Source organism: Ceratotherium simum, chromosome 6 (assembly GCF_057802395.1).
Source record: "Ceratotherium simum simum isolate JZ-2026a chromosome 6, ASM5780239v1, whole genome shotgun sequence".
In the NCBI taxonomy this organism is placed as follows: Eukaryota; Metazoa; Chordata; class Mammalia; order Perissodactyla; family Rhinocerotidae; genus Ceratotherium; species Ceratotherium simum.
In genome coordinates, this window is record NC_141905.1 from 28,986,716 (window position 1) to 29,003,547 (window position 16,832).

Here is a 16,832-nt window from a genome sequence, read left to right on the forward strand (position 1 = left end):
GGTCTGTGTCCCAGCTACAGAATTTACTGCATTACGTTAGGGGTCTTAGCCTGCCTCTCCACCTGCAATCTAATAAAAACAGTATCCATCCCACAGAGGGGTTGTAAACAAACACTGGGTTGTATGTGAAGTGCTAGCACAGTGGCATAAACACAATCTGTTGCTTTTAGGTTAGTGGGGAGGGAGGGTCCTCTGAGAAGAAATGGAGAAAATAGTTGTTTTTCCTACTTCACAATTTAGCCCACTGATAGTTGTCTGCCTCCTTTTGTTTTCACGGTTGTAGCCTTTCAACAGCTCTGCTGAGGAAATTCTTGAAGAGGAAATTTTTATTTGAAAGTTCTCTGCTATCATAATCAAAATATTTTCATTTTATTTCCATAGCAGGAGAGACGATCCTTCTCCATCCCCACTTCTGACGGCAACATCTTCGGAGAAAAACATGTTATTAGTATCTTAGGGATTAAATTCTCCAGCAGTATTAGTTTGCAAAGAGAACAGTTCAAAAAGGCACAGAGTAGAGAAGTGGTGACGTTTCTAAATTCAAAGAAGCTTCAAGGTCAGGAAACGGAAATTCTACCAGAAGCCTAAACCTAAATGCAGTTCGAAAGGAACAATTTCCAACTCACAGTAGCCCAGTTTTCTTTCACTGACTCCTTTTTGCTTAGCCAACACTAAACGGGTACCAATGAGGTGCCAGCAGGCACAATAGAGCTCCTGACAGGCTCCTATACCCCTTGGGTGGGGTGAGGGCTGGGGGTGGGGTGAAGCACCAGAGGAAAAGCCCGAGAGCTTCTGGGAGCACTCCGGCTTTCCCGCCTAAACACTGAGGCAGCGGGGCCCCAGACCGGGGCGGAGCCTGAGGCCGGGGCGGGGCAGGTTGCTTTCCTGGCCCCGCCCCACTCCCTTTTCCTCGTGCCCCTCCCGCATGCACTTCGTCACGATCCCGACAGGCCCAGCGGCTAAAAGAGTCACGTGAGGGTGGGCGGTGGAGGTGGAGGCTGTGTCTGCTGTTTTTTCGTCTCCATGGTTGTCGGAGGTGGGCGGTTTTGGCCCAGAAGCCGCTGAAGCTCGAGCGTGGACGGGTGAGTCCTGCAGTCTAAAGCGTGTGAGGAGATAGCCATTTAGGGAAGTCGAAAGGGAAGGGGACGAAACAGCTTTAGCGACCTGACGTTTGTCGGCTCTGGGCTCCGGCGACTTCTCAGGTCTGGCGGGACAGCTGTCTTCCCTGATGCGCTCAGCTCAGGGGTCTGAGAGGAGTCCTTAGTCCTGTCTGCTTCCTGTTCTCCGCTTTCCTTCACCTCACTCTGTCTCTTTTCCCTGTCCGGGAGAACTTCTCCCAATGCCGAGTTCCCAACTGCAGGGTTGTCTTGGGGGCCGACGTCCTTCTCACAGGCGACCAGGAGACACAGGTAAACTTGCCTGGTTCCCCTGGGACTTGTGGATGTGATTGGAAGTGGGTAGTGGAGTTTACAGTTAGATCTCTGATGGGGAGAAGTATGAATCATTGAAGCGAAAAAAGAAGTGGAAAATCAATAGGGACCCGAAGGAGCAAAACAAAAGGCAGGCTTCTTGGACGTTCAGCTTTGATCTTTTCCAGTGTCTTCCCGTTCTCATTCTCTCATTCCATCCTGGCCCGCCATACGATGCTTTGAGAATGAGCCGGGTGTTATTGACTCTGTGTGAATGTTGGGAGAAAAGTTTAAAACGGACTGTTCTTTAAGTTACTATCTCTGTAATCTTATGGTTTATAGTTTCTTTACCTTCCCTTTCAGATCCCTAAAAAGTATTGTAGGTATTTGTAAATATCAGTAGAATAACCATTTTATAGCTAAGGGACGAGAGTAAAATGTTTTATTCTCCCTGTGGTACCTGGAAAGACCCATTTTCTTTCTGTTATTTTATAAATAGATGTGTCTGTCACAGTTTTTGGGGTAGTTTCTTGGGTATATCTTTGTTTATGTTAAAGCAGCCCTTTGGGTCACATGTGCGAGTGACCTAGCAGTAGAAGGAGTTTGCACATAAAGTGAAACAGTTAGAGGTTGATAGCAGTAGAGAGTTTAGGTTTCATTAAACCGTATGACAGATTAATAAAATGTCAGCATCTTGAGACAGGTGTTGGCCAGGATGACCAACCCGCTGTCTTTCTGGTGTTGGACAAGGTAATGAACTTATTGAATATCGCCTTATCCTAAAAACTTTTTAGAACCTACTGCCACTTGTGTGTGAGAAGGTGGTTCTGCCTACTGTTACTCTATCATCACCCTTGATAGGTGATTATCTCTTCCACTTAAGAACGTCACTCTGGCCCCTAATTTTGTCAAGAAAGTGGGCCGGCCCCGTGTCTTAGCGGTTAAGTGCGCGCGCTCCGCTACTGGCGGCCCGGGTTCGGATCCCCTGACGCACCGCTTCTCTGGCCATGCTGAGGCCGGGTCCCACGTACAGCAACTAGAAAGATGTGCAGCTATAACATACAACTATCTACTGGGGCTTTGGGGAAAAAAAAAGTAAATAAAATTAAAAAAAAAAAGTGTCATTGACACCTTCTAAGTGTCCTTACGGAGGATTATAAAACACAAAGTAACCACTGACAAAAAGCAAAGATTCAGGAGTGGGTTGTGTGCCTGGGGAGAAAGGGAAAGAGTGATAGAAACTGTAAAAGCAAGAGAGCAAAAGCGTGTATTGCTATCTTCTTTTATAATTTATCCAACATTTACTATATTCAGTAGACTTTTTACATTCCCAAGGGGTGCATTTTGAGACTGACTTTCCTATATTTAAGAATAAAACAATGGTATATAATTTCTTTCATTATGCAATATTATGTAAAACAATTGTTACTGAAGGATTTAACTACCCTTTGGATCTTACTCAGAATTATAGGACTAAAGTAATTGATAAAGTTATTAAACCTGATTTAGCCACTTTTAATCTTTGGTTTTACCTCTTGAGCAATTTTAACAGTGGCTGCAACGCTGAACGTTAACCGGTATTTTTCCTTATAGAGTTGATATATCCCTTTGTAAAAGAATCAATTTTTAAAAAAAGTTTACTCACAACGTTTTTCCCCCACTCAAAGCGAAAATAGCTTGATTTTGTGCCGTTGATTTTTTAAATAGATATTCTACTCACTTTGGTAAATTAAAAGAAAATTGTTAATGCTTTTAAGACATTAAATATTGATATCTGAGCATATATGAGAAGAAAACACAGGGGCAGTATATTTTTATGTTTTATATGTCCTATTATAAAAGTAATATGTAAAAAGAAAAAATATGTGCTTATTTTTGAAAAATGGAAACATTATAGAAAATATAACATTGAAAGTGGAATTCCTAATTTATCTTTTCCCTGCCACCAGGTAAGCACTACTTACTCTTGCATATTTGGAAATCAATGTGGAAAAGTAAAGAGTCTAGAGTCAGACTTCTTGGGAAAGATGGTACTAATAGCACTAGGCTTACGTGCTACAACCTTAGAAATGCCAGCAGAGAGAGAACTTCCCTTTCTCTATGATTCCAGCAAACCACTGTATGGGAGTCTCATTGGCTTGACTTGGGTCATTGCCCATCCTAGAGGCGATCTCTGTGGCCAGAGTGATGGAATGCTTTGTGGCTGGGATTGGATCTTGTTCCCACCCTGGAGTGAGGCCTAGAGGGATACAGTTTCAAATCACGTGAATTACGGATAGGTGACATAAAGTTCCTAAAGGAAAATTGAAGTGTCATTTCCTGAAGAAGGGAGAAAGGTTGCTGGATGGGCAAAAACAACAGATATTCACTAAAATAATTTTACATGTATTTGTTTTTTTAATTAATAGAACTTGCTTTCCTTCCCCAATATAAATTAATTGTATTTTACAGTTTGTATGTTGATTTTTCCTTTTTTTATGTCTATTATTTTGTTCACTTATAGAACTTGAAATTTAAACTCTTCAAGTGCATATATTTGTACTGTTATTACATGTATAGTACCTACTCTGGCTTAGCGGTTGGGTGTGTGCACTCCTCTACTGGTGGCCCGGGTTCGGATCTCGGGCGCCCACCGATACACCGCTTCTCTGGCCATGCTGAGGCGGCGTCCCACATACAGCAACTATAAGGATGTGCAACTATGACGTACATCTACTGGGGCTTTGGGGAAAAAAAAAAAAAGGAGGAGGATTGGCAATAGATGTTAGCTCAGAGCTGGTCTTCCTTAGCAAAAAGAGGAGGATTAGCATGGATGTTAGCTCAGGGCTGATCTTCCTCAAAAAAAAAAAAATAATAATAAATAAATATATTGAATATTTGGCCAGTTTCTTAAAATTGATTATAGATAAATGTTTAAGGCTATGTAGTCAATATGGTTAAATGCTTGATTCTGTTAATTATTCTGTGTTTAAAAATCTATTAGTGTAGAAATCACTTCATTTTGAGCATTGTGTGAAAAAATAAATCACTATAATTGTCACTAATTGCTCTCACTGGGTGTTAACTTTAAAACTATAGTTAACGTTAATGTCTGGTTTTCTATCTTTATGGATTATTCTGATGGTTCATTATATTTTAAGAGAAAATATAATTGAAGCAACAGTATTAGCTCCATTGTCTTGTTTTCATTTAAAAGAAATGTTAGCAGCTCAATTCAATGGACATTTGACCTTTAATTGCTACCATTGGTGACATAGGCTTTAGTTTAAACAGATCTAATTCTAAAATCCGACTCCATCATGTCTTGACGTTGAGCAAGTTACTTAATCTCTCTAAATTTGAGTTTATTCCATTTGCAAAATAGAAATGATAATACCGGGCCGGCCCCGTGGCTTAGCGGTTAAGTGCTCAAGCTCCGCTGCTGACGGCCCGGGTTCGCATCCCCGGTGCACACTGACGCACCACTTCTCCGGCCATGCTGAGGCCGAGTCCCATGTACAGCAACTAGAAGGATGTGAAACTATGATGTACAACTATCTACTGGGGCTTTGGGGGAAAAAAATAAATAAATAAAATTATAAAAAAAAAAAGAAATGATAATACTTACCTCATAAGGGTCTTGTGAGGATTAATTTAATTAATGTATTCCAAGTGCCTGGAATGTAGTAGGTTCTTATTAAATGTAATTGCTAATAATAACAATAACAAAAATAATGTCTAAAAGTATTTTATTTTCCCAATTTCAGAATGTTTAGCCCCGGGAAGTTTAAAATATATTGGTGTATGAGGAGTTAGCTAGATTGTGTGCTTCATTCACTTTGTCTTCATTTTAGCAGGTTTTTAAATTCCATGTTGCATATATAGCAAGAAACTAGAAAACTTTGTTTAAACTACATAATTACTAGTGAACTGCCCAAGTATTTAGGCAACTGAAGATTGCCTAATCCAAATGTGATAGCTGCCAGGCTGGGGGAATGTATTGAGAGAATTTTACACAAACTCTGAGCTCAGTAAAGTTTAATATTTAAGTGGAAGACAGCACGTTCCATCACTATACAAGGGGAACTAGGCATTGAGCACCGTGGAAGTTTAGCTCAGAAATTTATGGTGACTTTTGGTAATAGGCAGAATGATATACGTAGATTTGTCTTTATTTTTAAGGATAAGTTCAGGGTAATATTCCTGTGAAGAAATAATGTTTTGAGACTGTGATATGCTGCACACCTGTGGGTGGAAGAGATAACAGTTTAGAATGTTGCTTGAAAAACCAAAAAAGGCAACAACTGTGAGAAGTGATTGATGTTAAATATAATTAATGATCTGGCTTTGAGAATTTAAATATTGGCACATTGAGAGGACAGGTGTTTTAGCACTGTTTGTGAAAAAAGAAACAGCTAGAAATGTATTAATTTTTTTTCCCACCAAACTAATAGAGTAATCATTTTTTATTATTAATTAATTAATTTATTTTGTGAGGAAGACCAGCCCTGAGCTAACATCCGATGCCAGTCCTCCTCTTTTTGCTGAGGAAGATTGGCCCTGGGCTAACATCCGTGCCCATCTTCCTGCACTTTATGTGGGACGCCGCCACAGCGTGGCCTGACAAGCAGTGCGTTGGTGCGTGCCCAGGATCTGAACCCGGGCCACCAGCCGGGGAGTACGCGCACTTAACCACTACGCCGTGGGGCCCGCCCCAGAAACAAATCTTATTCATCATCATATCCTGAGCACTCAACAGAGTGCCTGTCATATATACAAGCTCAGAACACGGTGAACAGAGGAGTAAATAAGATATTTCATCTGCTTTAAAAATCAGAATAGAAATAGAATATAATCTAATATATTAAGAGTGTACTCTCTAACATTTATCGGTCTGATGCATTCAGAGAACTTACTTGGCCACATCTAGAAAATTCCATCCACACATTCTACCACACATCAATAAACATGTTTTATCTCTCTAATATTACCAAGGCACTGGAGAGAGAGGGGAAAAACATATTCCATTCATCAAGGAACTCACAGTGGTAGAGACAAAAGTGAATTGATAATTACAACTTAAATTTATGCTAATTAAAATTAAAAATTCGGTTTACAGTTTCACTAGATACATTTCAAGTGCTCAATGGCCACATATGGCTAATGGTTACTGTATTGAACAGTGCAGATATAAAACGTTTCTATCATCACAACATATCTGTTTGACAGCTGTTGTAGAAGATTATAAATACACTTGAATCCACATTCTCTAGTTTCAGATGATAGTTTTCATTTCAATCATGTTCCTGTCCTTGTTCAAATAAAACTTGCTTTTAGATTTGGAAATTGTATTTTTTAAAATTATGAAGTGCATTCTATTGTAATATATTTCAAATAAAGCAGTATTGCTAACTTTCTCAGGTTTTGATCTGTGATAACTTTTTTTTTTTTTTTTTGCTGAGGAAGATTGGCCCTGAGCTAACTTCCGTTGCCAATCCTCCTCTTTTTGCTTGAGGAAGATGGGTCCCTGAGCTAACACCTGTGCCAGTATTCCTCTACTTTTTTTGTATATGGGATGCCACTACAGCATGGCTTGATGAGTGGGGCATAGGTCTGGGCCTGGGATCCAAACCCGTGAACCCTGGGCCTCCGAAGCGGAGTGCACAAACTTAACCACTATGCCACTGGGCCAGCCCCTGTGATAACTTTTAAATTAAGTAGTTTCAGATTTTGATTTTCAACTTCAGCATTGATATCATCTGACTTTCTATCGTAATAATTCCTGAGATAGTAATGGGGCATAATGGTTAAGAGCAATAGCTTTGGGATCAGAGAAACCTTTCTCTGCCATCTACTGGCTGTGACCTTAGGCAAATTTCTTAAAAGCATTGAGCTTTGGTGTCCTTTTCAGTAAAATAGAATTAATAGTAATACTTACCTCAAGGGTTATTGAGGATTAAATAAGATAATGGGTATCAAGCATTTAGCATAGTACCACTGACAGAGTAGTGTTCGTTAAATGCTAGCATTAAAGAGAATTTGAAAAACCACTTGTTTAAAAGAAAAAAATTTTTTTGAGAAAGTTGGGGAAATTGGAGTATGGAGTGGGTATTAGATCATACCAAGGAATTATTGTTAAATTTATTAAGTGTAACAGTGACATGATTATGTAGAAAGACAGTCCGTATTTTTGGAGAGAGATGCTAAAATATATAGCAGTGAAATGATACAATGTTTGAGAGTCGGTTTAAAATAATTCGCAAAGACCGTGAGGAATAAGAGGGACAGAAAAATTGGTCTTCCATTTCTGGTGAAGAAGGAATAACAGGGACCATATTTACCCTCTTGCCTGAAACAGCTAAAAAGGCAGACAAATACACAAAATAGTGGTTTCCTGAATTTTGGACATTGTCCAGCAAAGGAGAGTGATCCCTGAGAGATGGGAAATGGAGTGAGCCCCGTGATTGCTCTGGCTTGCTGCCTAAAGAGAGTTTCCCAGCTGCAGAGCAGGGAGGGAGAACCCAGGCAGAATGCTGTGGTCTCCCTAAATTGGGAGAGTCTGGGGAGGCCAAGGCAGCTGGAGTTTGCAGAGATGACTAATAATGTTGAGCATCTTTTCATGTGCTGATTGGCCATTTCTATATCTTCTTTGGAGACATGTCTATTCAAGTCCTTTGAATTGGATTGCTTTTTTTTCTTATTGGACTAGATAGGTTTTGAGTCTCTTAGAAATGGCAGAGTGATTCCATGGATTTGAAATGGTATTTAGGTTAGAAGAAAAGGGACAAAAATGTCCATTTTCTTGATTAGAATAGGAAGGATAGATAATAAGTAAGTTTATGATTAGAGTCTTACTTTGCATTTTAATTAAATGTTTACATTAAAAGGAAGATACTTAGGTGTTATCTTCAATGAAATTTATATTACATAATAGAATTTTTATTTAAATTATTACTATCAGTAGCATCTTGTTATGTTACCTTCCAAACAAACATTTGTTCATACTTTACTGTGTGTTAGGCACTGTGCTCAGCTTTTTACAAGCATTTTCTCATTTAATCCTCCTCATAGTCATTGGCAGCAAGTGTTATTATCCCTGTTTTATGGAAGCACAAAGTTGCCAAGTCAGGAATCAAACATGGGTCTGACTAACTTCAAAATTAATGGCCAGTAAGGGGTCAAGTTGGTAAGGTCTAATTAATTAATTAATTGGATTACCTTGAGTAAGACACTTAACTTGCTTGGCCTTGGAACAAAACAACAAAACAAAATATATAACAACAATACAAACTTATCTACATGTTCAGTAGAACTTTAATTTGTGATATTTTAATTTTACTTTAATTAAATCCTAAAGTTTATAACAACATCTGTATGTAAGCAAGGGAAAATCTTAAAGAAGAAGTACCTGGGTAAACAGAAGTTGGAGTAAAGGTAAAAAAGGCAGGAAAATATCCCGTGAAATATCTAATATTGCCGTCAACCTAGCAGGTTCATTTCTAGAGAGGACATAAATATAGACAGATTGTTATAAAAGAGTATCTATAAAGATGTCTGTTGCTGTGAACGCTAAAAAAAATTCCACTGAAATTGTTATTTATGTGAAAAGAGACTTCTTTTGGCAGAAATATCTATTATTTTTACAGATTGGCCTGCAGTACGAATCACTTCTTTGCTGCTGAATGAGACCCTGAGTAACATGTCATGGACCGACAGTTGAGTTCTGACATGGAATTGTTAATACATTTTAATACAGGTAGCCCATTTTCCATGTCTGGAAATTGAATATAGTGCAAATGAAAGAGTATTCATTAGAGCACTTATAAAATATAAAGTTCTCTGCAAATGCAAGGTCACATTCTTATTAAATATTGATTCCTTCATTCTGTCTTCACATATTTCCATATCACAGTAGGATTTAGAGCTTTTAATTTAATAGGAAAGCCCATAAACTATTCTAACTCTGTGTTCTGTGGTGCATATAATGCATTATTATTGATTAATATTTTACATTTTCCTTATCTTTTAAAAAATTTTCTCTTCCTAGGGTCATTCTCAGCCTTTTGTAGAGTTAGGCATAGTCAACCAGTACTTTGGCTATACATTCCCATTTTAAAGCTTTAGGGACAAAGCAAACAAACTTAGCAATGAATAAATTAGCTAATTAGCAAATTACAGATGAGGGTATGGTTGTAGGGTTACATAGGCCATTTAAGTTTGTTCTGTTGTATGATTAGATTAATTCAACCTATTAACAGTTTTTTGAATGATTGGGTGTCATTAAAAAAAGAATTTTGCCCAAGAAAGAAGAACAAAGATGGAGGTATTGCGCTCCCTGATTTCAAACTATACTACAAAGCTATAGTTATCAAAACAGTATGATATTGGCACAAAAACAGACACATAGATCAGTGGAACAGCATAGAGAGCCAAGAAATAAAGCCATGCTTATATAGTCAATTAATCTATGCCAAAGGAGGCAAGAATATACAATGGGGAAAAGAGAGTCTCTTCAATAAATGTCGTTGGGAAAACTGGACCACTTTCTTACACCATAATACAAAAATAAACTCAAAATGGATTAAAGACTTAAATGTAAGACCTGAAACCATAAAACTCCTAGAAGACAACATAGGCCGTAAACTTTTTGACATTGGTCTTAGCAATATTTTTCTGGAGCTGTCTCCTCAGGCAAGGGCAACAAAAGCAAAAATAAATGGGACTACATCAAACTAAAAAGCTTTTGCACAGCAAAGGAAACTATCAACAAAATGAATAGGCAACCTATTGAATGGGAAAAGATATTTCCAAATGATATATCCAAAATATATAAAGAACTTATATAAGTCAATAGCAAAAAAAAAAAAAATCTGATTAAAAAATGGGCAGAGGACCTGAATAGACCTTTTTCCAAAGAAGGCATACAGATGGCCAACAGACACGTGAAAAGATATTCAGTGTCACTAATCATCAGGGAAATACAAATCAAAACCACAGTGGGATATCACCTCACACCTGTCAGAATGGCTATAATTGAAAAGGCAACAAATAACAAATGTTGGCAAGGATGTGGAGAAAAGGTAACCCTTGTGCACAGTTGGTGGGAGTGTAAATTCATGCAGCCACTAGGGAAAACAGTATGGAGGTTCCTCAACAAATTAAAAATAGAACTACCATACGATCTAGCAATTTCACTTCCAGGTATTTACCCGAAGAAAACAAAAATATTAATTTGAAAAGATATGTGTACCCCTATGTTCATTGCATCATTGTTTACAGTAGCCAAGATATGGAAGCAACCGAAGTGTCCATCAATAGAGGAATGGATAAAGAAGATGTGGTATATATATACAATGGAATATTAGTCAGCCACAAGAAAGAATGTAATCTTGCCATTTGCGACAACATGGATGGATCTAGAAGGTATTATGCTGAGTGGAATAAGTCAGACAGAGAAAGACAAATATCATATGATTTCACTTATATGTGGAATCTAAAAAAAAAAACAAGCAAAACAAAAACAGACTCATAGATACAGACAACAAACTGGTAATTGCCAGAGGGGAGGAGGGTGAGGGGTTGTGCAAAATCGGCAAAGAGGATTAAGAGGTACAAACTACCAGTTATAAAATAAGTAAGTTACAGGGATATAATATACAGCATAGGGAATATAGTCAATAACATTGTAATAACTTTATATAGTGACAGATGGTTTCTAGACTTATCGTGGCGATCATTCATAATGTATATAAATGTTGAATCACTATGTAGTACACCTGAAACTAACACAATATTGTATGTCAACTATACTTCAATAAAAACAAGTCCCCCATGTGCTCCTTCCTGATCACAGTCCTCTTCTCAGAAGATAAATTAACATCCAGAATTTTGGTGATAATCATGATTATGTGTATCGCTAAATAATTAGTTTTCTTGTTTTTGAACTTTATATAGATGAAATCTAACCATATATATTCTTTTATGATTTGCTTCTTCACTCAACATTATATTTGTGAGACTTATCATGTATTACTTGTAAAGCATTTTGGGGGGGTGTAAATATTCCTAAAATTAATTTTGTAATTCCCTATCTTCTTTTTAAAAAATGTTTTACTTTGAAGTAAAATGTATAAAAAATAAAAGTACACTTTAATGAATAATTATAAAGTGAATCTCTGTTTATTCATTATCCAGATTGGGAATTAGGACATTGCCAGCCCCTCCCTTCCACCCCGCCTGGCATGTGTTATGGTCCTGTCAAAAGTCTCTCCTTTCCTTCAGAGATAATCCTATTATGACTTTTATGGTTATCAATTTCTTGGTTTTCCTTTATTTTTACATTCCTAAACAATATGGCTTAATATTGTCATTTTGAATTCATAAAAATGGAATACAACTGTATGTTTTCTTTTGTGTCTTGCTTCTTTTATTCAACCTTATGATTGTAAGATTTATCCTTGTTGTATATAGTGTAGTTCATTTGTTTTTGTTACCATATAGTATTCCATTATGTGAATATGCTATTATTTTATCCATTTAACTGTTGTTGGACATTTGGGTTGTTACTAGTTTTTGATTATTACAAAAAGTGTTGCTATGAACACTCCTGTGCATGTCTCTTAGACTGTGTTTGAATTTTTCTACAGTAAAATTGCAGGGTTAAAAGTATTCATGTCTTCAATTTATCAAGATAATGTCAAGCTTTTCTAAAGTGATTGAGCCAGTTTACACTTCAAGTATGAGAGTTATGTGGTATTGTTGGATTTTTAAATTTTACCAGTCTGTAAGCTGTGAAATGGTATTTAATACAAATTTTAATTTGTATTATCCAGAGAATACTTTGAACAAATTTTCGTATGTTTAATAGCCATTTGGATTTCTCTTTTGTTCATTTTTCCGTTTGATGTTTTTTTTCTTGAGAACTATTGCTATAGTCTTGCTGTTAGTCCTTTGATGGTTATGTGAATAGCAACTATTTTGTCCCCATCTGGACTTTTCCCTTTCCTTGTAATGTCTTTTATAATGTCTTTTATGGTATCTTTTGTGATGCCTTTTATGTTTTTTTTAGTCACTTTTAATATAATATACTTTATCAGTCTTTTATATTTAATCGTTTTTAAAAGATCTTTTCCTACTCTAATGTCATAAAGATATTCTCTCTCTCTCTTTTTTTTTTTTGTGAGGAAGACCAGCCCTGAGCTAACATCTGATGCCAATCCTCCTCTGTTTTGCTGAGGAAGACTGGCTCTGGGCTAACATCCGTGACCATCTTCCTCTATTTTATATGGGATGCCACCACAGCGTGGCTTAACAAGTGGTGCGTCGGTGCGCCCCCGGGATCCAAACCGGATGAACCCCGGGCCACCGCAGGGGAGCGCGCGCACTTAACTGCTTGTGCCATGGGGCTGGCCCCAAGATATTCTCTTATATCATCAGCTAAAAGCTTTACATTTTTCCTTTTACGCTGAAGTGTTTAATCCACTTACAGTTGATATTTGTGTATTATGTGAGTCCATTTTAATTCTTATGCATACATGATGTCCCAGCTTCATTTATTGAGAGGTCTTCCTTTCCCTACTGATTTGCTATCCCACCTGTGTCATACATGAAGTATCTGTATTTATGTGGATCTGTCCTGGGGCTTTTAAATTTTTTCCATTGTTTTATTTGTCCTCTGTGCCAATACCACATTGTTGTAAATACTAAGATTTGTAATGAGTTTTAATTTAGAGCAGGTTCTCCTAACTTTTTTTTTTTGGCTCTCTTTCAAGCGTGTCTTGGCCTTTCTTGGCCCTTTGTATTTCTGTATTCATTTTAGGATCAGTTTGTCAAGGTCCACTAAAATCCCATTGGGATTTTCATTGGGATTGCATTGATTTTGTAGTTTAGTTTAGGAGAGAATTGCCATCTTTACAGAATTTTGTTTTTCACTTTATTAACATGGTATATCTCTACACTTATTTAGGTCTCCTTTAAAGAAGGCTTTCAATAAAATCGTGTAATTTTCTCTATAAATTTTTGCACATCTTCTGTTAGACTTGGTCCCAGGTCCTTTATCTTTCTGCTTTTTATTTCTTTCCTTCTACTTTTATTTTATTTTGTTGAGATGCATGCTTAATTTATTTTGTTCTTTCTTTTCTAGTAGATACATTTATAATTTTTTTTTAAATAATTTTTATTTATTTTTTAAATTTTTTCTCTCAAAGACCCAGTAGATAGTTGTATGTCATAGCTGCACATCCTTCTAGTGGCTGTATGTGGGACGCGGCCTCAGCATGGCCGGAGAAGCGGCGTGTCGGTGAGAGCCCGGGATCCGAACCCCGGGCTGCCAGCAGCGGAGCACGCGCACTTAACCGCTAAGCCACTGGGCTGGCCCTCTAGTAGATACATTTAAAGCTAAGCATTGTCATTTAAATAGTGCATCCCACAAGTATTTTTTTTATTGATGTCATAATAGTTTATAATATTGTGAGATTCCACTTGTACATTATTATTTGTCAGTCACCACATAAATGCACCCCTTCACCCGTTGTGCCCCCCCCAACTTACTTCCCCCTGGTAACCACAGTATTTTTTAAAAGCAACTGTACTGAGGTTTATTGAAGTATAGTTTACTTACAATAAAATTTACCTTTTTTTAATACTCTAAGTTTGGATAAACACAGTTATGTATCCACCATGATAATCAACATGTAGACTAGTTCCTTCACTCCCAGAAATTGCTTTATGCTCCTTTGTAGTCAGCCTCTTCCCTTCACCTCCAACCCCTGGCAGCCATTGATCTGTTTTCTGTTGCTACGATTTTATCTTTTCTACAATGTCATCATATAGTATATAACCTGGCTTTTTAAACTGCTTTAAAATTATCATACAGTAAAATTGACTTTTTTTCTCTTGATGTACAGTTCTATGAAATTTTATACATGAATTTTAATAATATAGATTCATTCTACTACCACCACAATCAAGTTACAGAAAAGTTCTCAAACCACCCCCTTATGCTATCCGTTTATAATCAGACCCTCCTCCACTTCTATTCCTTGACAACCATTGATAAGTTCTCCATCACTAGTTTTTTCTTTTCAAGAATATATATAAATGGAAATATATAGTATGTAACCTTTGAGACTGGCTTCTTTCACTCAGTATAATGACTTTGGGATTCATTGCGTGTATTGAGTTTATCCCTTTTTATTGTGGTTGTATTCCATTGCATGGGTATGCCACAGTTTATCCATTCAACTGTTGAAAGACTCTTGAATTGTTTCTCGTTTTCTGCAGTTATAAATAGGGCTTCTGTAAATATGCATGAAAACAGATTTTCTGTGAACTTAAGTTTTCATTTCTCTAGGGTAAATACCCAGGAGTGGATTGTTGGGTTACATGGTAAATATATGTTAACCTTTATGAGAAAATGTCAAACTGTTTTCCAGAGTGGCTGTGCCATTTTGCATTCCTACCAGCAATGTATTAAAGTTTCGCTTGTTTTGCATTCTTGCTGCATTTAGTATTGTCAGTAATTTTTCTTTTAGCCAAATAGGTGTGTAGTGGTATCTCACTGTGGTTTTAATTTGCATTTTGCTAATGGCTAATGATGTTGAACACCTTTTTATGTGCTTATTTGTTTATGAATAGAGCTGCTCTGAACATGCCTTTACAGGTTTGTGTGTGAACATGTTTTCATTTCTCTAGAGTAATTACCTAAAATTAAGCTAAAATCTTTTTATAAATTGCTAAAGACCAACTGTGAGTTATAGTATAGAATCTCTAGAAACCATAGACACGAGGAGAATTCACACCCACAGGCTCTTCTCAGTGGATCTCAACCAGAAGCTCACCAATAAGATTAGGAGAAGGGCAAGAGACAGAAAGCCCTTCCCGAGAACTCAGCCTATACTAGGGGAGCATCCACCACAATGAGAAAAGCAAAAAGTTCATTTCAGACCCTTTTCCGCTAAATAACAAAAGCTCTAAACTGCTGGGAAAGGATGGCAAACCCTGTCGCCTCAGAGCACAGGTGAAAATCCCTTGAATCTAGAGGAGAGGAAAAGAAAAATAAATCCTAAGCCTCTGAGGGAGGGGCAGGAAATTGTCAGAACCCCAGATCATCAGAATTCTACATCTGAGGAGAGACAGGGCCCCTGAGAAAGCCCCATGCACAAGATCTGATGGTGACACAAGGTCTCTGCTGAAAATTGTGGCTATGCCAGGACAACAGAGAACCCATCACTACCAGGCTAGCGTGCACCAAGTAACAAGCACTCAGAGGAAAAATGACATATTACATACAAAGGAACAAAGGTAAGAACTCTAGCAAACCTTTCAGAAATGATGAAAGCCAGTGTTGCTCTTCCCTCCTTCCTGAATTTCCAAGTTTCTCTCCAGTATTGTTTTTTCCTCCCCGTTTGAAGAACTTTTAGTAGTTTTTTTGGGCAGGTCTGCGGGCAAAGAATTCTGCAAGAATGTCATGTTTTGACACTACAGATCTTATTTAAATCCTATGAAGAATGTTAGGGTTTTTGTTTGCTTTAGCAGGGAGTTGACCTAGTTAGGTTCAGGCCACAAATTCTGACCCACCTTGTTGGGTTGTAGTTCCAATGTCAGTTCAGTTATCATAGCTTTTGCAGGACTATCCAGATTTGTCCGTTGTGTGCACCACACTGTGGCCAGTCTTGGACCATATTTTAATTCACAAACCCTTTGTTATGCTACTTAGGGTAATATCCACACATGTGCACCTTGGGAGTAAGCATAGAAGATCGTCCTGAACCTTATGGTTTCACTTCATTGAGCTCCTCTTCTCTGTGATATCCCCAACACTTATCTACTCCCAAGGACTTTTCTTTTGACTCAGACCTGGAATTTTGACTCAGACCTTTCCCTGCTTTGTCACGTAAATTCGACTACATTAGCCTCCTGCGTCTAGTGACCAGAGGATAGAAAAATAAGCAAAAAGGGCCGGCCCTGTGGCTTAGCGGTTAAGTGCGCGCGCTCCGCTGCTGGCGGCCCAGGTTCGGATCCCGGGCGCACACCGATCCACCGCTTCTCCGGCCATGCTGAGGCCGCATCCCACATACAGCAACTAGAGGGATGTGCAGCTATGACATACAACTATCTACTGGGGCTTTGGGGGGAAAAAATAAATAAATAAAATCTTTAAAAAAAAAAAAAAAAAAAAAAAAAAAAAAAGAAAAATAAGCAAAAGAGTTCCCTCAGTGCTCTAGGAGCATAGTTCCCCTGGTCAGAGAGAATTTTTCCCTTCTTATTTTAGATACCTACCCAGCTGCTGGTTCCTCTGCACTCCTATAGGAGTGCTTTGTTGTTGGGGTGGGAGAAAACAAAGACAGACACACACACACACATCCAGGGAATTTTTCCTACTCTCTCTTACTCATGGAAGCCCCTTTTCCTATGCATGAAACCAGAAATAAATGGTTCTTGTTG

At 37.8% G+C, this 16,832-nt stretch overlaps 1 protein-coding gene across 3 annotated transcripts in view; it reads left to right on the plus strand.

Annotated features, from left to right (window-relative positions):
• The first annotated feature begins 976 nt into the window (after positions 1-976).
• MICU1 (mitochondrial calcium uptake 1) overlaps positions 977-16,832 on the plus strand; it is a 252,362-nt gene continuing 236,506 nt past the window's right edge. For all 3 annotated transcript variants that reach the window (XR_015552458.1, XM_087432045.1, XM_004426996.3), the window contains exon 1: positions 977-1,082. The gene's annotated coding sequence lies outside the window, so the exon portion shown is untranslated. The remainder of the gene's footprint in view (positions 1,083-16,832) is intronic.